The sequence below is a fragment of the Panthera onca genome, chromosome D1, assembly GCF_046562875.1.
Source record: "Panthera onca isolate mPanOnc1 chromosome D1, mPanOnc1 haplotype 2, whole genome shotgun sequence".
Taxonomy (NCBI): Eukaryota; Metazoa; Chordata; class Mammalia; order Carnivora; family Felidae; genus Panthera; species Panthera onca.
The window spans coordinates 65,261,979-65,288,171 of NC_138348.1; positions in this window are offsets into that span (position 1 = coordinate 65,261,979).

Genomic DNA, 26,193 nt, shown 5'->3' on the forward strand with positions numbered 1-26,193 from the left:
TGATCTTGGGTTTGACAATCTAACTGCATGATCCATGAAGAAAATCACTAAATTGCAATTTGTTAAAATTTTAAAATTCTTTGTAAAATATACTGTTAAAATCAAAAGACAAGCCAAAAATAAGAAAATGTTTGCAAATGGATATCTGATAAAAAAAAACTGGTATAGAAATATAAAAAGAAACTTTAAAACACAGTAATAAGTAAGCCTACAACCTCAGTAAAGAAGACAGACATATACAAACTAAACATGTGAAAAGATTTGAACCTCAGTTGTCCTTAAGGAATTGCAAATTAAACCAACAATTAGATATACTCTGCACCTATTAGAATGGCTAATTAAAAAAATTACAACACCAATTGCTGGTGAGTATGCAGAGCAGTTATACCTCTCATGTATTACTGGTAGGAATTCAAAATAGTGAGGCCACTTTAGAAAATAATTTTCTAATTTTTTACAAAGCTAAACACTGTTTTATGCTACAGTCCACCCATCATGCTCCTAGGTATTTATCCGAATTATTTTAAAACTATGTCAACACAAAATCCAACATGCAATCTTTATAGCTGTTTTATCTATGATAGCCAAAAAAAAAAAAAAAGGAAACAATCAAGATGTCCTTCAATAGGTAAATGAATAAGCAAACTGTCTTATTCATCTACACAATTCAATTTTATTCAGGAAAAGAGAGAGAGGAGAGAAAGAAAGAGAGAGAGAGAGGGAGAGAGAGAGATGAGCTACCAAGCCACAAAAGAAATGGAGGAAACTTAAGTGCATAAGGCTAAGTAAAAGAAGCCAGTATGAAAAAGCTACATACTAGAATACTTAATTTATAAGGCATTCCAGAAAAGAAAAACTTTTGAAGAGACTAAAAAGATCCATGGTTGCCAAGAATTCTGGAAGAAGGGCAGGAAGCTTAAATTCGAGCAGCACAGTGTGGTTTTTATGGTAGTGAACATGTTCTGTTTGATACTGTAATGTAGGATACAGGACACTACAAATTTATGCATTTATGTTTATTGAACATTGCAGCACAAAAAGTGAACTTTAATGAATGAAAAATTTTTAAAAATCATTTAGAAGGCCTGGGGATCTCAGGATAGATGCAAAAATTTGATAACACAACCTCACTATATTTTGAAATGTATGAAATATCATCACTGAAGGGGTTGAAGGGGTGGAGTAGGGAAGGTCCCGACTTCAGAAATGCATGGACTCTGTAAAACTGAAGTTAAAAGAAACTATACTCCTACAGGAGTATGTGGATCCTACAGGAATGGGACAACAATTCTAATAGCACTACACATGAATACTGAATTGAACAGTACATACATGGCAAATGGTGATAGCCAGGTTCCTTACTATAGGAGTGGGAATTCACAGATAAGCAAGGGAAGAGGCGAGAATGATCCATTCAGTAATAGATTAGATTCACAGGCATGACTAGGAAATCCTGCTTGGGTTCATAAAGATACACATGATTTTGTATATGAATATTTATAGATACATATATAAATTATTATATACACATATATGTGTGTTAATAGACACATACATATTCCCCTGCTAGGTCAGTTAAGAGAGCTAGAAGCAATGACACCTCAATAGCAGAAGTACACTTAAAAACCAGATCTTGGTTAGTAATACCATTCTCCAATAAAAGAAATCAGAGACCTCTGGAGAAATTGCTGATTCTAGAGCTGGGACAGGAAATACACAAGGTGAACCTGGAACATCTTGTAATGCCAGACAGAAGTTAGCAGGTGTTCAAAACAAAAACAAAAGCCCACCTGCATGAGTGTATGCGTATGTCAAAAGAACACAGGAATCAACTGAAAAAGTTGTTCAGTCTAATCATGAAGAAAAAAGGCAGATAAATTTCAACTGATGGATATTTGCAGGAAATAAAAGCAAATCTCAAAACTATCAATGTCATAAAAAATAAGCAAATTCTAAGAAACTGTCACAATCAAAAGGAGCCTAGAAAGACATGATGACAAAATGTAATACAGTTTCCTGAATAGGATCCAGGGTCATCAAAAGGACATCAAATACAAACTAAGGAAATCTAAAGTATGGAGTTTTCAGTTAGTAATAATTTAACAGTACTGATTCATTAATTGTAACAAATGTGCCATGCTAATGTAAGATGCTAGTAATAACTGGCTGTGGAATATCATGGGAACTTTCTGTAATACATTCATAATTTTTTATAAATCTAAAATTGTTATAAAATTTGAAATATCTTAAGAAGTAAGTATACCAGAAGGAGGAGCCAAGATAGTGGAATAGCATGGAAGTTCCTTTGTGTCTCACATCCATGAAATACAGCCAGAACATTAAACCATCCTGCACACCTAGAAAACTGATTTGAGTATAAGCACAACAATCTGCACAACCTGAACCACAGAACTCAGCAGGTATGCAGCATGGAGAGGTGAACCAGGGGAGAAGCCGTGAAGGGCAGGGAGCTGTTTTTGCTTGTGGAGAGAGAATGGAGATGGGGGCGGGGGGGGGGGGGCGCGGAATATGGGAAACACACCCCCCAAAAGCAGCTGGAGAAAAATTGGAAAAGTGGAAACAGTCGCAGGGACTAAACAAAAAAGGGAGAAAGGAGAAAGGAGAGGGTTTAAACTACATTAAGACTATAAACAGGGGGTGTGTAGAGTCTGAAACTCTGCAGCTCGACACCTGGCTGTGCTCTGGTGAGAAGGGTGAATCCCCAGGAGCCAACTCAAGTCTGGGAGTCTTCAGGCCACACAGGAAGAGGCAGTTCCCCTGCTGGAAAGACATCTGGCTGAGGCTGTGTGACTCCCCCAAAGGCAAAGGCACCAGTGGACCCGGGAGAACAACCACATTTGCTGATGCTAGAACAAGGTCATTGGGGGTGAAGTCTGGTGCCAGATGTGTGTTGTTATTTTCCATAATCCCTGAAACGCTGCTACTGCTATATGATCACATGAACTTTTTCTGGGGCCAGCTGGCACCCAGCCCCAGTCTCTGGGCACCAGCAGCAGCACAGTCCCGCCAATGTTCCTGGGTGTGGCCAGCACCTGGCTATTGTTCAGTGAGACCCTCCCACAGAGGGACAAAATGAATCAAAGCCGCAGTCCCTCAGAAATAAGGGGTCGGTAAAAACAGCCACTCCTGAGATAAAATTCTGGAAGGAGGTGTTACCTGGGGCTTGGTCATGGATAATGTAAAAGCAGGGAGTGGATGGAAGCCAGAAACAAAGGACAGGTATACAACTGCTGATCAGGAGAACAGAGTTCCTGATGCTAGAGACTGGGTAGCTGGGTGACGCCATTTTCATGGCTCTCACCCATGCGCATACACACCTACAAGTTCCACAACAATCCACCCCAGTAAGCTAAGCAGCGCCATCTAGTGAATGGAGCCTTTACACTAAACCCACCCAACGGGGCCAACCTCACTCTCTAGGAACACAAGTCTCTCCACCTGCTTAGTTTATGGACTGTAAAGCGCTTCATAGTTTGACTTCTAGGGGAAAACGAAGTAATTTCAATCTTATTTCAGTCTATTCACTGGTCATCTATTCAATTTTCTTTTTTCTTCCCCTATTTTTCATTTCTTTTCTTTTTCTTGAATACAGAAGGAGAAAATTTTATTTTTATTTCCTATTTTTACTAAAAATATTTTTAATTTTTTCTAATATATTTTTTACTTTTTTGTAAATTTTTCAAATTATATTTTACTTCCATCATTTCATTTTATTCTATTTCAGTGTATTCATTTTTTCAAATTTTCAAATGATTTCCTTCCTCCCCCCCACTTTCTTCTCTCATCTATCAGCCCCTTACAACACCCAGACCAAAACACATCTAGGATCTAGAATCATTTATTTGATTTGTGTGTGTGTGTGTCTGTTGTTTGTAATTTTTTAATTTTAATTTTAATTTTTTTAATTTTATTTTTTTATTTTAATTTTCTTTTCACCTCATTAATTCCTTTTCTTCCTTCAAACTGACAAAATGAAGGAATTCACCACAAAAGAAGGAGCAGGAAAAAACGAGAGCCAGGGACTTAATTAACACAGATACAAGCAAGGTCTGAACCAGAATTTAGAATCACAATATAAGAATACAAGTTGGAGTCAAAAATAGATTAGAATCCCTTTCTGCGGAGATCAAAGAAATAAAAGCTAGTCAGGATGAAATTTAAAAAATGCTCTAACTGAGCTGAAATCTTGAAAGAATGCTACGACGGCAAGGATGGATGAGGCAGAGCAGCAAAACAGCAATACAGAGGACAAACATATGCAGAATAATGAGGCAAAAAACAAGAGGGAGACTAAGGCAAAAGAGCAATGATTTAAGAATTAGAGAAACCAGTGACTCATTAAAAAGGAACACTATTTGGGGCGCCTGGGTGGCTCAGTCAGTTAAGCTTCCGACTTTGGCTCAGGTCATGATCTCACGGTCCGTGAGTTCGAGCCCCGCATCAGGCTCTGTGCTGACAGCTCAGAGCCTGGAGCCTGTTTCAGATTCTGTGTCTCCCTCTCTCTCTGACCCTCCCCCTTTCATGCTGTCTCTCCCTGTCTCAAAAATAAATAAATAAACGTTAAAAAAAATAAAAAATAAAAAATAATAAAATAAATAAAAAGGAACATTGTCAGAATCATAGAAGTCCCAGAAGATGAAAAGAGAGAAAAAGGGTCAGAAGGGATATGTGAGCAATTCATAGTGGAAAACTTTCCTAACCTGGGGAAAGACACAGACAACAAAATCCAGGAAGCACAGAGGACTCCCATTAGATTCAACAAAAACTGACCATCAACAAGGCATATCATAGTTAAATTCTACAGAAAGTTTATTAAAGCAATTGAAGATAACACAAAAAAATGGAAAAATATTCCATGCTCCTGGATACAAAGAACAAATACTGTTAAAATGTCAATAGTACCCAAAGCAATCAACATAGTCAATGCAATACCTATCAAAATAATAACAGCATTCTTCACAGAGTTAGAAAAAATAATCTGAAAATTTGTATGGAACCAGAAAAGACCCTTAATAGCCAAAGTGAAAAGGAAAACCAAAGCAGGAGGCATCACAATCCCAGACTTCAAGGTGTATTACAAAGCTGTAATCATCAAGACACTATGGTAATGGCACAAGAACAGACACTCAGATTAATGGAACAGAATACAGAACCCAGAAATGGACCCACAAATGTATGGCCAACTAATCTTTGACAAAGGAGGAAAGAAAATCCAATGGAATAAAGACAGTCTCTTCAGCAAGTGGTGGTGGGAAAACTGGACAGCAACATGCAGAAGAATGAACCTGGACCACTTTCTTACACCATACACAAAAATAAACTCAAAATGGATGAAAGACCTAAATGTAAGACAGGAAGTCTTCAAAACTCTCAAGGAGAAAGCAGGCAAAAACCTCTTTGATCTTGGCTGCAGCAAGTTCTTACTCAACATATCTTCAGAGGTAAAGGAAACAAAAGCAAAAATGAACTATTGGGACCTTGTCAAAATAAAAACCTCCTGCACAGCAAAGAAAAAAATCAGCAAAACTAAAAGGCAACCGACAGAATGGAAGAAGACATTCGCAAATGACATATCAGATTAAGGGTTCGTATGGAAAAATCTATAAACAACTTATCAAACTCAACACCCAAAAACAAATCATCCACTGAAGAAACGGGCAAAAGACATGAATACACACTTCTCCAAAGAAGACATCCAGAGGGCCAACCAATACATGAAAAAATGCTCAATATCACTCATCATCAGGGAAATACAAATCAAAACCACAATGAGATACCACCTCAGACCTCTCTGAATGGCTAACATTAACAACTCAGTCAACAACAGATGTTGGCAAGGGTGCAGAGAGAGGATCTCTCTTGCACTGCTGGTGGGAATGCAAACTGGTGCAGCCACCCTGGAACACAGTGTAGAGGTTCCTCAAAAAATTAAAAATAGAGCTACTCTATGACCCAGCAATTGCACTACTAGTTATTTATCCAAGGGACACAGGTATGCTGTTTCGAAGGTGCACATGCACCCCAATGTTTATTTTTTTAAATTTTTTTTAATGTTTATTTCTTTTTGACAGAGAGAGAGAGAGAGACAGGGCATGAGTGGGGGAGGGGCAGAGAGAGAGGAAGACACAGAATCTGAAACAGGCTCCAGGCTCTGAGCTGTCAGCACAGAGCCCGACGCGGGGCTTGAACTCACAGACTGCTAGATCATGACCTGAGCCGAAGTCGGACGCTCAACCGACTGAGCCACCCAGGTGCCCCATGCACCCCAATGCTTATAGCAGCACCATCAACAATAGCCAAAGTATGCAAAGAGCCCAAATGTCCACTGACAGATGAATGGATAAAGAAGATCTGGTATATATATACAATGTTGTATTACTCAGCAACCAAAAAGAATGAAATCTTGCCATTCACAACTACATACATGGATGGAACTAGAAGGTATTATGCTAAGTGAAATTAGTCAGTCAGAGAAAGACAAATATCATATGACTTCACTCATATGAGAACTTTAAGACACAGAACAGATGAACATAAGGGAAGGGAAGCAAAAATTTAAAAAAAAAACAGTGAGAGGAACAAAACATAAAGAAACTCTTAAATATGGAGAACAGAGGGTTGCTGGAGGGGTTGTGGGAGGGGGATGGGCTAAATGGGTAAGGGGCATTAAGGAATCTACTCCTGAAATCATTGTTGCACTATATGCTAACTAACTTGAATGTAAATTAAAAAAATAAAATAAAATTTTAAAAAAATTAAAGAAACTGCACATCACATTTCAATTTAAAAAAAGTAAACATTAACACCATGTACTCTCCTAAATTTTTCTTTATTGTTTATTGACCTGTGTTATAACCAAACCTGCAATCTCCTATTTTAGACCTTTTGAAGACCTCTTTCTTATAGCATTACCAACTTTGATACTCAGTATAATTCCCTGGTATAGCTAAAATACCTATTATTGTTATTCTCATTTTATTGGGTAGGAGAATAAAGAGGTATTATATGCTTTTCTTATGGGAATTCAGCAAATAAGTCATAAAGATGGATTTCTGACTCTATGCATACTTCCTTTAGTTATGACTAAACTATGACTAAACTATACTTCCATAGTTAAGACTTATGAAGCTAACTGCTATAAGAATTGTAAGATTCTTAAAAGTTAAAGGAAGCCTCTAAGCAGATGTTGCCTAAAGAGCATGAAAATAAAAATTAATATAAACCAAGTAAGAACAGATGTAGATAAATACTCCAGGCCATTAGGTTGAGCCATATGAAGTTGCTGATTTTAAACCTTTTTATCTGCAAAAATGGCCAGTTTCATATGGTTTTTTAGCTGTAGTTTCTGGAAATTGGATTAACACAGGATAATGTAGGAAAACCCAAGAGAAAACCTGCCTATCATATTGGTCTACATATTAAAATGGCTCCAACTGTATGACCTTTTATGTATGTATTAAAAATGGCATTTATATATTCATTCATTTATTAAGTATTTATTGAGAATTTTCTATATAAGACATTTAAGTTCATATTTATAGGATTAAAAAGATGAATAAGATAAAACCCTTGGGCTGAAGGAGACTGTTACTCTAGTGTGAAGACTAAAACATGGGCATCAGCGTAACACAAGAGCTCCTCTTTATTAATTAAAATGCAAGAAGAATTATAATATACCCTTACAGGGATATCTTGTTTTAATACCCTAATAATCTTCAGGTTAGACAAATATTTCATTTTTCAAGTGAGGAAACTGAGGCTCAGAAAGGTTCAAAGACTCAAGCAAATCCTAGACTTCATAAGTGCAAAGCCAGTGTCTGAGCTCAGGTCTACCTGCCTCTAAAACCTATGTTAATTATAGTAAATTGGGTTGATTTTGTTGATAAAATGTCATTGGAGAGGTTGTTGAAAAGCAAGATGCCTTCACATTACTGAGGAGAGAGTGAATTGAGAAACTGTTAGCCAGTGTCCACTCAATCTGAGCTCATGCACACTCTGCATCCCATGGTATATTTTTCATGATTAATTTTTTACCATAGGTTTATCTATTTTTTAACAATTTTTTTACATTTTATTTATTTTTGAGAGAGAGAGAGAGAGAGAGACAGACAGAGCACAAGTGGGGAAGAGGCAGAGGGAGATGAAGACACAGAATTCGAAGCAGAGTCCAGGCTCTGAGCTATCAGCACAGAGCCTGACATGGGGCTCGAACTTACAAACCGTGAGATCATGACCTGAGCCAAAGTTGGATGCTTAACTGACTGAGCCACCCAGGTGCCCCTAGGTTTATCTATTTTTAAAAAACATTTTCAAGGAACCAATTTTTGGCTCTGCTTATCCTCCTTAGTTTATCATCACTTTTTATCATACTAACATTTGCTTTTGTTTTAATTACTTTTCTTTGGGTTTAATGTTATACATTTTTAAATTTCTTAAATTGAATGCTTGCTAAAATTTTTCAGTTTTCTTCCTAGCTAATATGAGTATTTATGGCTAAAATGTTACTTCAAAGTAATATTTTGATTGTATCCACAAATTTTGACATATACTATTTTTGTTAGTATTCAGTTGTAAGCATTTTCCAATTTATTTAGGAACTCTTCCTTGACTTCAGGTTAATGTAGAAATGTGTTTTCAATCTCCAACTGTTCAGGGATGTATTTTCACTTAAGCTGTGGTTGATTTTTTTTTAATTTCATTTCATTATGGTCAAAGAATACAGTCTAAATGGAAAAGTCTGATTCAGCAGCAGTACCCAAACTCATGTCAGTGATCACCTTCAGCTTATAGGTGTCAGGAAGAAGGAACAGCCATCTATGGAAACAAAAAAGGAGGTGTTACACTAGGCAGAAAGCTCAAAGTTGCTTGCTAGATCATCCAATTTCTGAATCAGAAGTCATGACACAGCTTCAGTCTTAGCTGGAGTTCCCTTAAAAAGCAGAGCCTGAGGGGCACCTGGGTGGCTCAGTTGGTTAAGCATCTGACTTTGGCTCAGGTCATGATCTCATGGTTTGTGAGTTTGAGTCCGCAATGGGCTCTGTGCTGACAGCTCAGAGCCTGGAGCATGCTTTAGATTCTGTATCTCCCTCTCTCTCTCTGAGCCTCCCCTGCTTGTGCTCTTTCTCTCATTCTCTCAAAAACAAACATTTCAAAACATTAAAAAAAAAAAAAACAGAGCCTGGGACCAAAACATACATGCTTGTAGTTTATTTGGGAATGTGATCCTAAAGAAGATAAACGACAGGGACAGAAAAAGGTAAGGAAAAAAAGGTGATACGGAAATGTGTACCAGGTGGACACCACCATGGCCTTCATAAGGCGCCTATAAGGGATCTTCATGGAATTCCTCAGAACCCTTGTGCACTATGGGTGAGAATATAAATTGGTACATTGTGGAAAACATTATGGAGGTTCCTCAAAAAATTAAAAATAAAACTACCATAAAATCCAGCAATTCCACTTCTAGGCAAATATTCACATGAAAGGAAATTAGGATCTAAAAGAAATATCTACACCCCCATGTTCACTGTACCATTATTCACAATAGCCAAGATAAGGAAACTTAAGTGTCCATTGATGGATGAATGAATAAGGAAAATGTGAGATGTATATAAATGAAATGGAGTATTAATCACTCTTTAAAAAGAAGCCTTGCCATTTGTGAGAATATGGATGAAACTGAAAGACATTACACAAGCCAGATACAGAAAGACAAACATTGTATGATCTCAGTTATGTGTAGAATCTAAAAAAGTCAAACTCATAGAACCAAGGTAGAATGGCAGTTGGTAAGGGCTGGGGGAAGGGCGATGGGTAAATGCAGAAATGTTGGTCAAAGGATATAAACTTTCAGTTATAAGATGAATAAGTTCTGGAGATCTAATGAAGATATTGGTGACTAAGATTAATAATACTTGAAATCTTCCAGGAGAGTAGATCTTAAGTGCTCTCATCATAAAAAAAGGGGTAACTATGTGAGGTGATAGATGTGCTGCTTAACTTCACTGTAATTGTTTCACAATGTATGTATGTATTAAAACATCATATTGTAAACCTTTAAAAATTATAATATAATTTTTACAACCTAAATATATACTATTTTTATTGTTGATAATACTTCAATAAAGCTGAGTGGGGGAAAGCAAATACATAAGTAAATAAACAAGAATCCTTCCTTGGAAAATCGTTTCAAAACTGTCTGCCCCAGTAGACTAATGGCGAAGTATTTATCTATTCCCTATGCCTACCTTGGTCAAGGGTAGCCACACACTTCCAGTTTTCACATGGATGCAGAAGAGATCCTACAGCATCAGAGAAAAAAGTGAAGAATAGAAGGTGCAGGCCTGAGCCAAGGCACTGTCCCACTGCACCTGTCAAAACCTCAAGATATCAGTCTCAAAAGTATTCCTAGGGTAAGAGGTGTGGCTGAGAGGATAATGAAATGCCACAAAAGAGATGTGTAATATGCTCTTAAGTCTAACCAAAATCCGATTTGCTTTCCTTTGTCTGTTTTGGGATTATGATTTCTATGACTATTCCAGAGGAAAAGAGGTTGGTTACTGCTGAAGGAGTCAAGTGTTCTTAAGTCCTCTGACTAGCTGTCTTTTGGAAATTCAGATGTAACCATGTCATCTTCCCCTTCTAAATCATTTAATAGTTTTCCATTTCCTTTGAAATAAAGACCATAATCTTTTAGAGCCTTTCTACCTCAGCCAAGCCTCATCCCTGTCTCTCTGTACTCCGACCGTACTGGTATTTCTCTCTCAAAAGCCATGCTTCTTTCTCCTCAGGCCATTCGTTCATACATGCAGTTTTGTCTGCCCCTTCTTCTGTTTAACTTTATTCTCCTTTCAAACCTTATCTCACATGTCTAAGAATCACCTCCAAGGATTAATTTCTGTTTGCAAAGATCCTTTTGTGTCCTCCTGTGGTTACATGCCCTTATGATATTTAACACCATTTGAAACTATGTTTATTTGCATGCTTTTGTGATCCACGCTGATCTCACCCATTAAACTGGAAACATCATGAAGCAAAGAAGTGGGTTTTTAATTCATTTTAATCTATGTAGTGCCTGAACTTAGTTATATGCACATAAAAGGAACAGAAATATTCATAGACTCAAAGGTTTCTTAGAAAATAATCAATGTCCTTTCCATCCCTACTGCGTATAATCTGAAGTTCTTGGCCCTTATAATTCAGCAGTCCTTTCTAGGAAACTTCACATGTTGAGACTGCTTTCTTTTTGGTTCCCTGGAACAAATTTTGTTCATTAGTTCCTACCTGAAACCTTCTTTATCGCTGTGCTTCCTCCATATTTGGAATGGCCTTCTATGTCCTACCCATCAAAATGCTTCCACACTTTGAGGCCCAGCCTATGCTGCTCCTCTCAGACTCAGTAACTAATCTTCCCATAGGACTCCTGAATCTACTTTTATCTCTTCTTTGTTTTTTGTTTTGGTTTTTCGGTTTTTTGGATTTGTGTGTGTGTACATCTAGACGGTAAATTTTCATGTCTAATGGACACATTTATTTTAGGACCTAGACCAGAGATCTTCAGTCAAGTATGCAGATTAAAGTTCATAGGTGTATTTTTTTAATCTAACATAACCACTCTTGACAAATGCCAAGAATAGTTAAAAACTGCATAAATACCTAATATAAAAAAGTAGAGGTAAATCAAACATGGTTTCCCTATATGAATTATATAAAATAAAATCATCATAGTCAGGATACCCAGCAGAAAAAAATAGCCAGAGTCTCCAACATGCAGAGATATGTGTAGATTTCCAAAGCCTCACAGGTGCAGGTGACAATATTTGTATGAGCAAGAATCACATTAAGAACTCTTGGAGACATAGCAGTCACCTTTTAGCTAATCAGCATAGGTGCCAAGAACCACCTCATCTTGACCTGAAGCATCCATCAATCTTAAAGCTCTGCAATTCACAATATAAACATGGACTAAACAATATATAGCCAAACTCTCATACACCATGCTCACATTTTCCAGGCTTATTCAGGATTGGTCTGATAACATTCCACAACTCATTTCTGCAGAACTAGAAAAGATATAAGCTTGCCAGACATCTCTGGGAAAGATAACAGGCTCTTCTCATTCTATAGGTCTATATATTGCTTTGTTGCTATTATTATTGTGTGCTTAGTTTCCAATATCTAAAAACAAGAAGATTACACACAGAAGTCCTGAGTTTCTGTTTCTTTTACAAATTCAGAAGGCAACACTGGACATAGCTTCCCCCATGGGTACAAAGTTTCAACTTCATTTTTGAAAAGAAAACTGCATTCTCCAATTTATCCTATTTCCCAACACCTATCATTACATTTGCATGGACAGACAGTTGCGTTCATTTCCATTACCTATTAGGATGCTGTAAGCCTCTGCCTTTTTGAATCCTGATCTACATTTTAAGCTCTTTGTGAGCAGGGGCCTTACCTCAGTTAGTTCAGTTTTTTCCACATCACCTAACACATGGTATTACCTATAAGCACTGGAAAGAGTAGACTGGTGGTAAGAGCAGCAGATACGTAGTTCGAACCCCAGTTCTTCCTATTTGTAGTTTTATGGTCAGTGAACTGTTTCTTCATTTGTCAAGTAGGAATAGATGTAACACCCATTCGATAGGGTTACTGTAAATTAGGTAACATTACGCAAAATATCAGAAATATAGTAGGCACTCAATAGATGCTCATTTATCATTTTTATTTTTACTTGATTGGTTGTGGAATACATGCAAAGAAAAATGAAGGCTAGATCATCAGGCCAGCAAGAGACACATTAAACAGATGGCAAGGCAACAAGGAGATGAGGCATGAGAGAGCAATTTGAAGTCAGGAATGGTGAGGTTTAATCAATATGGAAATGTGAGCACAAAAGGGCCTGGGTGATGCTGAATACATTTTCTTCTCCAATAATGAGGACACAAGCCACCCCTGCAGGCTGTGCAGATTTCCCAGTTTATTATACCAGGGCTGTTCTCACACTGTGCTGGCCTCTAATTTACGCGGCAAACAAAAGTACGGTCTGAGATGGGAACACAGAGCCGACTAAGGCCAGTTTACTCTTACAGACCAGGTAGGCCTACCATTTGCAACATGAAGTAATAGACTCTCATCCTTTAGATCTGTTCCCTGTGAGGACAGCCACTGCAAACACAGAATAATAATTATTATATCTATTAACACTCTAGTATGTGTTGCTTATGCTAAGTTATATCGAGCACTTGCTGTTAGTGAGACTCTATGCTAAATGCTTTATTTATTTTGCTACAATTCTCAATACTATAGACTAAGATGGAATCCGTACTATTATTAGCCACATTTTATTAATAGTGAATCTAAGATTCATAGGAATAACTTGACGTTTCTCACAGGGTTACCATGTTTGAAGGCACAATTTGAATCAACATTTGTCTGATTTCATAATTACAAAAAAGAAAGGAGAGGAGGGGAGGGGAAGGGAGGAGAGGGGAGGGGAGGGAAGAGGGGAGGAAAGGAGAGGAGAGGAGGGGAAGGAAGGGAGGGGCGGGGAAGGGGAGGGGTGGGGCGGGGCGGGGAGGGGAGGGGAGGGGAGGGAAGGGAGGAGAAGGGTAGGGAAGGGAAATTCTTTTCTGCATAGGAAAAAGACCCAGGGTAACCAAAGGCCAATTCTGGCTATTTGTGAGTTATTTGAATTTTAATTCACATTTTCTAATTTTCAAGAAGAGACACTGTATAGTCATAACTTTTAAGAATCAATAAAAAATATGTTTTAAAAAACCTTGTTATCACTGATGCCATCAGCATCGATGTCATAATCATTATTATTGTTCAGTTATTTAATCAATGTCCTTGATTGGTTTGTGATCTACTAACAGAGAAAATGCACAGATGTAAATAAACAGCTATAAGACTATCTTGTCTTCCATTGATGTTAATAGATATATTGTTTTCTGTATCTATTCTGTCCACCTGCCCTATAAAGCCTGGTAAGAGAATCAATTAACCTAAAGCCACCTAAAATTGAAATCCAGTGCTTTTGTCCCTCTCTGCAACACTTGCACCTGTGTTCCTCCAAGTATAACATTAAAACTGACAGAGATATACCACCTGCTAATGTAGGCTGGCTACCCCTGGACAGCTCTGACTTCTAGAGAGCATTTTATAAAGTTGGGACAGAGTTTTTCCCAAACCTCCATACATTGAGCCCTGTTCTCTTTTCTAGCATCTCCCAGATCAAATCCCACTGTACTGAAATGCAAGGAAGAGAAAATAAATAAGCCTAATAAACAAAAGGGAAAAAGAAACATATAGATACAGAATCTAGAGCAACCCATATAAAACTTACTGTCTTTTGCAAATCAACCAAAAGTACTATATTTGTAAAAAAATTTTTTCAATGTTTATTTATTTTTGAGGTAGAGAGACACAAAGCACAAGTGTGAGAGGGACAGAGAAAGAGGGAGACACAGAAGCAAACCAGGCTCCAGGCTCTGAGTTGTCGGCACAGAGCTGAGGCAGGGCTCAAACCCACAGACTGTGAGATCGTGACTTGAGCCAAAGTCAGATGTTTAACCAACTGAGCCACTCAGGCACCCCAGGAGTACTGCATTATTAGTGGCCTTCTGTAGGCATTGGTTGGGGCAGGCAAATAGTTATTTACATAACCACTTTGAATTGTTCAGTCTGTTGAACCTATCAAAACAGAGTTTGGAATTCAGTGTTTTGGGGAGTTCTTCCCAAGCACAAACCCCAGTATTCTCAACATTCAGCTCTGCCCCTGTCCTAAGCCAATCTTACAGGGAACACATTCATGGACCATAACTCAGTAATCAGTAAATATTTCCTGTGCATTGTGCCAGGTACCATGATATGTGCTGGCAATGAAGCAGTTAAAAAACAAAATTCTAGTTAATGTTAGAGTTTACATTCTAGAGGGATGGATTTTAAGTAATAAATATTGAATTTAGTAAGTGTTACAAAGGAAACTAAAGCATGCAAGGACAATGAGGTTGATTAGGATAGGAAAGCCATTTTGCACTGTGTAATCAAGAACTTCCATTTGATGAATCCACATTTGAGCAAAATCTTGCAGGAAGTATGAGAGAAAAGTTCCATGTATCTCCAGAGGGACTAGGTAATTCATAGTTCCTGAGATAAAAGCAAGCTTGGAGTACTCAAAAAACAAGAAAGAGGAAGCCAAAAGGAGAATGGTGAAAGATAATGAGAGAAGGTACCAAGGAGGGGGTGAGAGGGAGTAGGAACAAATCATGTAAGGTCTTATAATCCAGAGTAGGATTTTTTTAAATTTTACCCCGGAAGCTAGAGAAAGGTTTCAGCCTAAGTGAATTGTTGTGGCAGCTTGATAGAAATAACTGAAAAGAGAATAAATGAAAGTAGGTGTTGCAGATGAGAAGCTATTGGAGCAACCAAATAAAAGTTGTGGTGATTTGCATCATGAAAGGAACACAGGAGGTGACGGCAAATGATCAGATCTGGGATATATGTTTTACATCACAAATAAGAGCAGTGACTAAGGGATTAGAGGTTGTATTAGTCTGCTAGGGCTGCCATAACAAAACACCACAGACTGGGTGGTTAAACAATAGAAATCCATCATCTCACAGTTCTGGAGGCTGAAAGTCCAAGATCAAGGTGTTGACAGGACTGGTTTCTTCTGAGGCCTTTCTCCTTGGCTTGAAAATGGCCATTTTCTTTTCCCTCTACCTTCACAGAGTCCTTCCACTTTGTGTATCTGTGTCCTAATCTCCACTTCTTAAAAGGACAACAGTAAAATTGAATCAGGACCCATACCTATGACCTCATTTTACCTTAATTACTTCTTTAAATAAAGGCCCCATCACCAAGTACAATCATATTTTGATGTATTGTGGGTGAGGACTTCAATATATGAATTTTTTTACAGCCACAATTCAGCCCATAACAGATATAGAATATCAGAGGAAGAGACAGTTCCAGAATGACCTTACCTTTTTTTTCTATCCTAAAACTAAGACTGGGGTTACCATTTATTGAAAAAGGGAGACCAGAGGAATAGCAGGTTTGGTGGCAAAAATCATCACAGTGGCACGGTGAGTAAGCTGTTAGACAGCATCCTGGAATCCAGAGAAAAGTCAAGGATGATATTATACATTGGGATTTTTGTCAGCAGATACATGGCATTAAAACATGGGATGGTTAGAATCTCCTAGAGAGTGTGTTTGGGCAGGGAATCAAATAAGTATGCAGATGGAGACCTATACCATTCCAATATACAAAATCCTAATATAAGCCATTCTAACACAGTGAAGGAGATTAAGGAGTAACCAGTGAGAAGGATCTACCTGTGAAGGATAGTGAATAAAGTGTTTCAAGAAGGAAAAAAGTATCAAATGCATCAAAGTGCGAAAATAATACTAGTAACAAGACCACTGGCTTTTTCCACCTCAAGGTTATTAGTGACTGACTAAAGCAAGATGGTAGACATGAAATCTTAACTCCCCAAATACAGTAGGTGGTTTCTGCATTACTTCTGCGACTTTACTCCCAACTTCTAGAGCAGGTGGACTGGACAGCAATTATCTCCATGTCAACCTGGACCCAGTTGTCTTCTGACTCTGTGATTAGGAACTCCAATTTCTCCACTTGATTTAGAACCTGATAGTTTACCTACCTCTTGCCACTTTATTCTTGCCATGAGATGAAGCCAGCTTCACTTGGAATTCGTTAAACCTCCTCAGACCAAAATCCCAGCTGCCTACCTCGAAATACTTGTTGCCATTTTAAACACTCTCTGCCAGCCAATATGTATCATCTGAGCTGATACTGCTGGAGAGTTACCTAAAAGGCATGCAGCCAGAAAGTGGCTCTAGATACAAGAGAAGATTGTATCCAGGAGGCTACCCACCAGAATGATTCAAGCTTCAAATCCTTCTAACAGAGATTCTATTTTTGTAATCATCCATTTTACAAATTAAAGCATCTTAAAAATTAAAGCATTTTTTTCATACTATATGGCGTGTGAAAAGGTTAGATCTACCAGGCTATAAATAATTTGTTGCTGATGGCATGGTAGTCATCTATTAGAAGATGCAGTAGTGAGTTTCATAATAGGTTGTAGCAATGATTTCATACTGATAATACATTAATTGTGGTTATTATTAGCCATTTTGGCCAGTAAAATTTATTTATGAAAATAAAATTCCAGTAATGCAAGCATACACAAATTATATGAATTCTGAACAACATGAGCTTATGGAATACAATCTAAAAAAAAAAGTATTATCCTTTTCTTCTCTACTGTCCAGACATCCTCTGTATGCCTATTTAATAACTGCTCCTCAGCTGCTGCTTCTAAACCACAAAGTAGCCATCACTTAATTAGCTCTATGTCCAATCAGATGTAAGAATAAAATAAATACTGCGTCCTCTCAGCTTAGTCCCCCTTTAAAGTTATGTAATTTATTTTCCACTCCTTCTGTGCTTATAATCCTCTTTCCCTATTTACTAGGTTGCTTCCATATCTCCAGGGTTGAATACACAGGACGTAGAAAAGGTTTAAGAGTAGAAAGATCTTGAGGGAGGAGCCAAGATGGTGGAACAGCATGTAAGCTTTTTGTGTGTCTCATGTCCATGAAATACAACCAGACCAACACTAAACCATCCCACACACCTAGAATACTGGAGGATTAACACAACAATCTGCACAACCTGACCCACAGAATTCAGCCGGTATGCAGCGCGGAGAGGTGAATTTGGGGAGCGAGAAGCTGCTGAGGGTAGGAAACAACTTTTGTGGGCGGAGAGAGGACAAAGACTGGGGAGGGGGTGAGAATACGGGAAAAGCATCCCTCCACAAAAGCAGCTGGAGAAAAAGTGGAAAATTGGAAACAGCCACAGGGACTAAACTAAAAAGGGAGAAAGGAGAGGGTTTAAATGCCATTAAAATTGCAAACAAGGGGAGCACAAAGTCTGCAACTCCGCAGCTTGATGCTCTAGTGGGAAGGGCGAATCCTCAGGAAGAGAGTAGGGTCCAGGAGGTTCTCGGGCCACATGGGGAGAAGCAGTTCCACTGCTGGAAGGACATTTGGTAGAGACCGTTGAAGCCATCTGGTCCCAGAAGACCCCAAAAACGGCCACATTCGCTGGTGCTGGAACAAGGTCATTAAGCATGAAGGCTGGTGCCAGATGTGTGTTGTGATTTTCCATAATTCCTGAAATGCTGCTGCTACACTATCTCAAGAACTTTTCCTGGGGCGGGCTGGCACCTGGCCGCAGTCTCAGGGCACCGGCAGCAGCAGGGTCCAGCAAAGCGTTCCTGGGTGCAGCTGATATTCAGCCATTGCTCATTCTGCCATTGCTCAGTGAGACCCTCTCACAGAGGGGTGGAACGGGTCAAAGCTGCAGTCCTTTAGATGTAAGGGACCAGGAAAAACAGCCGCATTTGAGAAAAAACTCAGGACAGAGGTACTGCCTGGGGCTTGGTCACAGACAGTGAAGAAGCAGGGAACAGACAAAAGCTGAAGACAGAGGACGAGTGTGATATTGCTGATCGGAGAGAACAGACTGGGTAGCTGGGTGGCGCCATTTTTACCGCTCCCGCGCATGCACATACACACTTACAAGCATGGCAACAATCCACCCCAGTAGGCTAGCAGCACCATCTAGTGGAGAACAGAGCCCTTACACTGAGCCCCGCCCAACTGGGCCAACTTCACTCTCAAGAACACAAGTCTCACCGCCTGCTTAGTTTGTGGACTATAAAGCACTACATAGTCTGACTTCAGCTGAAAAACAAAGTAATTTCAGTCTGATTTCAATCTGCTAGCAAGTCCATCTATTCAATTTTCTTTTTTTTTCTGTTTTACATTATTCTTTTCCTTGAATACAGAAAGAGAAAAAATTCATTTTTATTTTCAATTTTTGTTAAAAATATTTTTCAATAATTTTTCAAATACTTTTTACTTTTGTGTAAATTTTTTCATATTCTATTTTATTTCCATCATTTTATTTTAGTCTACTTCAGTGTACTCACCTTTTCAATTTTCCAAAAAATTTCCTTTTTATTTTTCTTTCTTTCTTTTTCTTTTTTCTCTTTTGCATTTCTTTTTCTTGAATGCAGAAAGAGAAAAACTTCATTTTTACCTTCAATTTCTATTAAAGGTATTTTTTAAATTTTTCTACTATTTTACTTCCATAATTTTATTTTAGTCAACTACAGTGTATTCACTTTTTCAAATTTTCAATTTCCTTCTTTTAAATCTTTTTTCTTTTTGTTTCTTTTCTTTTTTCTTGAATACAGAAAAAAATTCACATTTATATTCAATTTTTATTAAAAATTTATTTCTTTAATTTTTTTCTACTATATTCTTTACTTTTGTGTATATTTTTCAAATTCTCTTTCACCCCCATCATCTCATTTTAGTTTTCTTCAGTGGATTCATTTTTTCAAATTCTCGATTTCCATTTTTTTTCCTCTTCTCCCCCCCCTTTCTTTTTCTCTAATCTGTCAAACCACTTTCAACACCCAGACCAAAACACACCTAGGATCTAGAATCATCTATTTGTGTGTGTGTGTGTGTGTGTGTGTGTGTGTGTGTGTGTGTGTGTGTATGTGTGTGTTTACTTTTCAATCTTAATATTTTTTTATCTTAATTTTTTTAATTTCAATTTTTCTACCTCATTAATTCCTTTTCTCTCTTCAAAATGACAAAATGAAGGAATTCACCCCAAAAGAAAGAGCACAAAGAAACAATAGCCAAGGATTTAACCAACAAAGATACAAGCAAGATGTCTGAACCAGAATTTAGAATCACGATAATAAGAATACTAGCTTGGGGCGCCGGGGTGGCTCAGTTGGTTAAGCATCCAACTTCGGCTCAGGTCATGATCTCACAGTCTGTGATTTCCAGCCCCATGTCAGTCTCTGTGCTGACAGCTCAGAGCCTGAAGCCTGCTTCAGATTCTGTGTCTCCTTCTCTCTCTGCCCCTCCCCTGCTCATGCTCTGTCTCTCTCTGTCTTGAAAATAAATGAAAACATTATAAAAAAATCAGAATACTAGCTGGAGACTAAAATAGAGTAGAATCCCTTTCTGCAGAGATAAAATAAATTAAAAAATAGCCAGAAGGAAATTAAAAATGCTATAACTGAGCTGCAATCACGGATGGATGCAGCGGCAGCAAGGATGGATGAGGCAGAACACAGAATCAGTGATATAGAGGACAAACATATAGAGAATAATGAAGCAGAAAAAAAAGAGGGAGATTAAGGCAAAAGAGCACGATTTAAGAATTAGATAAATCACTGACTCATTAAAAAGGAACAACATCAGAATCATAGGAATCCTAGAAGAGGAAGAGAGAGAAATAGGGGTAGAAGGGTTATGTGAGCAAATCAAAGCGGAAAGTGTTCCTCACCTGAGGAAAGACACAGACATCAAAATCCAGAGAAGCACAGAGGACTCCCATTAGACTCAACAAAAACTGACCATCAACAAGGCATATCATAGTCAAATTCACAAAATAGTCAGGCAAGGAGAGAATCATGAAAGCAGCAAGGGAAAAAAAGTCCCTAACCTACAAGGGAAGACAGATCAGGTTTGCAGCAAACCTATCCACAGAAACTTGGCAGGCCAGAAAGGAGTGGGAGGATATATTCAGTCTGCTGAATCAGAAAAATATGCAGCCAAGAATTCTTTATCCAGCAAGGCTGTCATTCAAACTAGAAGGAGAGATAAAAAGTTTCCCAGACAAACAAAAATTAAAGGAATTTGTGACCACTAAACCAGCCCTGCAAGAAATTTTAAGGGGGACTCTCTGAGGGGAGAAAAGATGAAAATACACACACACACACGTGCGCGCGCGCATATATATATATATATGTACATATATATGTATGTATATGTATATCTATATGCATATATATGTATATAGATGTACATATATATATATATATTTATGTATATATATATTCATATACCAAAAGCAACAAAGGTTAGAAAGGACCAGAGAACACCACCAGAAACTCCAACTCTACAAACATCATAATGGCAATAAATTTATATCTTTCAGTACTCACTCTAAACATCAATGGACTCAATGCTCCCATAAAAAGGCACAGGGTAACAGAATGGATAAGAAACAAGACCCATCTATATGCTGTTTACAAGAGACCCACTTTAGACCTAAAGACAACTTCAGATTGAAAATAAGGGGATGGAGAACCATCTATCATGCTAATAGTCAACAAAAGAAATCCAGAGTAGCCATACTTATATCAGACAATCTAGACTTTAAAATAAAGACTGTATCAAGAGATGCAGAATGGCACTATACCATAATCAAGGGGTCTATCTACCAAGAGGAGCTAACAATTGTAAACATTTATGCGCCAAATGTAGAGCACCCAAATATATAAATCAATTCATCACAAACATAAACTCATTGATAGTAATACCATAATAGTAGGAGACTTCAACACCTCACTTAGAGCAATGGACAGATCATCTAATCAAGAAATCAATAAGGAAACAATGGCTTTGAATGGCACCAGATGGACTTAACAGATATACTCAGAGCACTTCACCCTAAAGCAGCAGAATATACATTCTTCTCCAGTACACATGGAATGTTCTCAAGAAAAGACCATATACTGGGACGCAAATCAGACCTAAGTAAGTACAAAAAGATCGAGATCATACCGTGCATATTTTCAGACCAGAATGCTATGAAACTCGAAATCAACCACAAGGAAAAATTTGGAAAAATAATAAATACTTGGAGACTGAAGAACATCCTACTAAAGAATGAATGGGCTAACCAAGCACTTCCAGAGGAAATTAAAAAGTATATGGAAGTCAATGAAAATGATAACACCACAAACCAAAACCTCTGGGACACAGCAAAGGTGGTCATAAGAAGAAAGTATATAGCAATCCAGGCCTTCCTAAAGAAGGGAGAAAGGTCTAAGATACACAACCTAAACTTATGCCTTAAGGAGGTGGAAAAAGAACAGCAAATAAAACCCAAAACCAGCAGAAGACAGGAAATAATAAAGAGTAGAACAGAAATTAATGCTATCGAAACCAAAAAAACAGTAGATGAAAACAGATCAATGAAACTAGAAGCTGGTTCTTTGAAAGAGTTAACAAAATTGATAAACCACTAGCCAGTTTGATCAAAAAGAAAAAAAAATCAAGAATGAAAGAGGAGAGATCACAACCAACACTGCAGAAATACAAACAATAATAAGAGAATATATGAGCAATTATATGCCAGTAAAATGGGTAATCTGGAAGAAGTGGACAAATTCCTAGAAACATATACACCACCAAAACTGAAATAGGAAGAAAGAGAAAACTTGAACAGACCCATAACCAGTAAGGAAATCAAATTAGTAATCAAAAATCTGCCAAAAAACAAGAGTCCAGGGCCCGATGGCTTTCCAGGGGAATTCTACCAAACATTTAAAAGAACTAACACCTATTCTCTTGAAACTATTCCAAAAAGTAGAAATGGAAGGAAAACTTCCAAACTCTATGAGGCCAGAATTATCTTGATTTCAAAACCAGACAGAGACCCTACTAAAAAGGAGAACTATAGATCAATTTCCCTGATGAACATGGATGCAAAAATCCTCAACAAGATATTACCCAACCTGATCCAACAATACATTAAAAAAATTATTCACCACAACCAAGTGAGATTTATATCTGGGATGCAGGGCTGGTTCAATATCCGCAAAACAATTAATGTGATTCATCACATCAATAAGAGAAAGGACAAGAACCATATGATCCTCTCAATAGATGCAGAGAAAGCATTTGACAACATCCTTTCTTGATAAAAACCCTCAAGAAAGTAGGGATAGAAGGAGCATACCTCGAGATCATAAAAGCCATATATGAATGACCCAACGCTAATATCATCCTCAATGGGGAAAAACAGAGAGCTTTCCCCCTAAGGTCAGAAACAAGACAGGGATGTTCACTCTTACCATTGTTATTCAACATAGTATTGGGAGTCTTAGCCTCTGCAATCAGACAACACAAAGAAATAAAAGTCAACCAGTTTGGCCAGGATGAGGTCAAACTTTCACTATTCACAGATGACATGATACTCTCTATGGAAAACCCAAAAGATTCCACCAAAAAACTGCTATAACTAATCCATGAATTCAGCAAAGTTGCAAGATATAAAATCAATGCACAGAAATCAGTTGCATTCCTATACACCAACAATGAAGCAACAGAAAGAGAAATCAAGGAATCGATCCCATTTACAGTTGCACAAAAAACCATAAAATACACAGGAATAAATCTAACCAAAGAGGTGAAAAATCTATACATGAAAACTATAGAAAGCTTATGAAAGAAACTGAATAAGACACAAAAAAAATGGAAAAAGATGCCATGCTCCTAGATATGAAGAATAAACATTGTTAAAATGTCAACAGTACCCAAAGCAATCTACATAGTCAATGCAATACCAATCAAAATAATAACAGCATTCTTCACAGAGCTAGAACAAACAATCCTAAAATTTGTATGGAACCAGAAAAGACCCTGAATAGCCAAATTAAAAAAGAAAACCAAAGCAGGAGGCATCACAATCCCAGACTTCAAGGTGTATTACAAAGCTGTAATCATCAAGACTGCATGGTACTGGCACAAGAACAGACATTCAGATTAATGGAACAGAATAGAGAACCCACAAATAGACCCAAAAACTATGACCAACTAATCTTTGACAAAGCAGGAAAGAATATCCAATGGAATAAAGACAGTCTCTTCAGCAAGTGGTGCTGGGAAAACTGGACAGCAACATGGAGAAAAATGAATCTGGACCACTTTCTTACACCATACACAAAAATAAACTCAAAATGGATGAAAGACCTACATGTAAGACAGGAAGCCGTCAGAATCCTCGAGGAGAAAGCAGGCAAAACCTCTTTGATCTTGGCCGCAGCAACTTCTTACTCCACATGTCTCCAAAGGTAAGGGAAACAAAAGGAAAAACTGAACTATTGGGACCTCATCAAAATAAAAAGCAGAGGGAAGGAAACAATCAGCAAAACTAAAAGGCAATCGACAGAATGGGAGAAGATATTTGCAAACGACATATCAGATAAAGGGTTCGTATGGAAAAATCTATAAAGAACTTATCAAACTCAACACCCAAAAAACAAAGAATCCAGTGAAGAAATGGGCAAAAGACATGAAGAGACACTTCTCCAAAGAAGATATCCAGATGGCCAACCAACACATGAAAACATGCTCCACATCACTCATCATCAGAGAAATACAAATCAAAACCACAATGAGATACCACCTCACACCTGTCAGAATGGCTAACATTAACAACTTGGGCAACAACAGATGTTGGCGAGGATGCAGAGAAAGAGGATCTCTTTTGGATTGTTGGTGGGAATGCAAGCTGGTGCAGCCACTCTGGAAAACAGTATGGAGGTTCCTCAAAAAACTAAAATAGAACTACCCTATGAACCAGTAATTTCACTTTTAGGCATTTATCCATGGAATACAGGTGTGCTGTTTTGAGGGGACACATGCACCCCCATGTTTATAGCAGCACTATCAACAATAGCCAAAGTATGGAAAGAGCCCAAATGTCCATCAATGGATGAATGGATAAAGAAGATGTGGTATATATATATACAATGGAGTATTGGCAATCAAAAAGAATGAAATCTTGCCATTTGCAACTACATGGATGGAACTGGAGGGTATTGTGCTAAGTGTAATTAGTCAGAGAAAGACAAAAATCATATGACTTCACTCATATGAGGATTTTAAGAGACAAAACAGATGAACATAAGGGAAGAGAAACAAAAATAATATAAAAACAGGGAGAGGAACAAAACAGAAGAGACTCATAAATATGGAGAACAAACTGAGGGTTACTAGAAGGGTTATTGGAGGCGGGATGGGCTAAATGGGTAAGGGGCACTAAGGAATGTACTCCTGAAATCATTGTTGCACTATATGCTAGCTCATTTGGATGTAAATTAAAAAAAAAAAAAAAAAAAAAAAAAAAAAAAAGAGTAGAAAGGTCTTAGCTTACCAGCCTGCCATATGCTCATGTCTGGGCTCTCTGGACTTAATATATTCAAGCTGGCTCTCTCTCATAGGATAATTTCAGGGGTTCTTTGGAGAATCCCCTTGAATCAATTATTGCAGTCTTTTCCTATAGTTCCCTAACATGGAAAATACACCCCCTTTCAACCAATGGGTATACATGGAAATTTTCACAAACAATCTCTTTTATTTTTTTTTAATGTTCCATCATCCCTTCAGGGTATTCACTGGACAATATCCCTCTAGCATGGCTTCAGGTTAGGGGTGCATGAGTGGCTCAGTTGGTTAAGCGTCTGACTTCGGCTCAGGTCATGATCTCACAGTTTGTGAGTTTAATCCCTGCATTGGGCTCTCACTGACAGCTCAGAGCCTGGAGCCTTCTTCTCTCTGCCCCCTTCCCACTTGTGCTCTGTCTCTGTCTCTCAAAAATAAATAAACATTAAAAAAATTTTTGAAACCAACATGGCTTCAGGTTCTATTATCCCCCCCAACACACACACACACACACACACACACACACACACACACACACACACCTCTTTGTTCCTCAGAAAATATACCTTGACTCATCATTGGTAGAACAGCACAGGTACTTCTACAATGCATCTACCAACCTTCCCTGTACTGTCAGACATGCAGTCCAGCCACACCCTTTCACTTTTAGACCTCTCAAGCATAGGTCCAGTACCAAACTCTTCACCTTAACCGCTTCAGGGGCACAGGATCAAGTTCAGCAAGTGACCTTCTTGAAGCCCATTTCATTTGACAAGAAAGAACTATCAACACCATTACTCATGATAAGTCCATAGGACTGATGGCATATTAACAACAGTCTAGAAAGTTTAGCTCAAATTCCCAGCCATTCTTTTGGTCTCTCTAATGTCTTTTAGATAACAGAAGTGTGAGGTAAATTAAGCTGAAAAAAAAAAAAAAAAAAACAGTTCTTGACTGTCTGTTTTCTACATTCCATTCAGGTAGATTTATACCTCACTTTGGAATAAGGTAGTATTTGCCACCTAGTTTCTTGAGGTTTTAGCCAATAATGACAGGGAAAAAATGTATTTTAATATCTTGCTACATT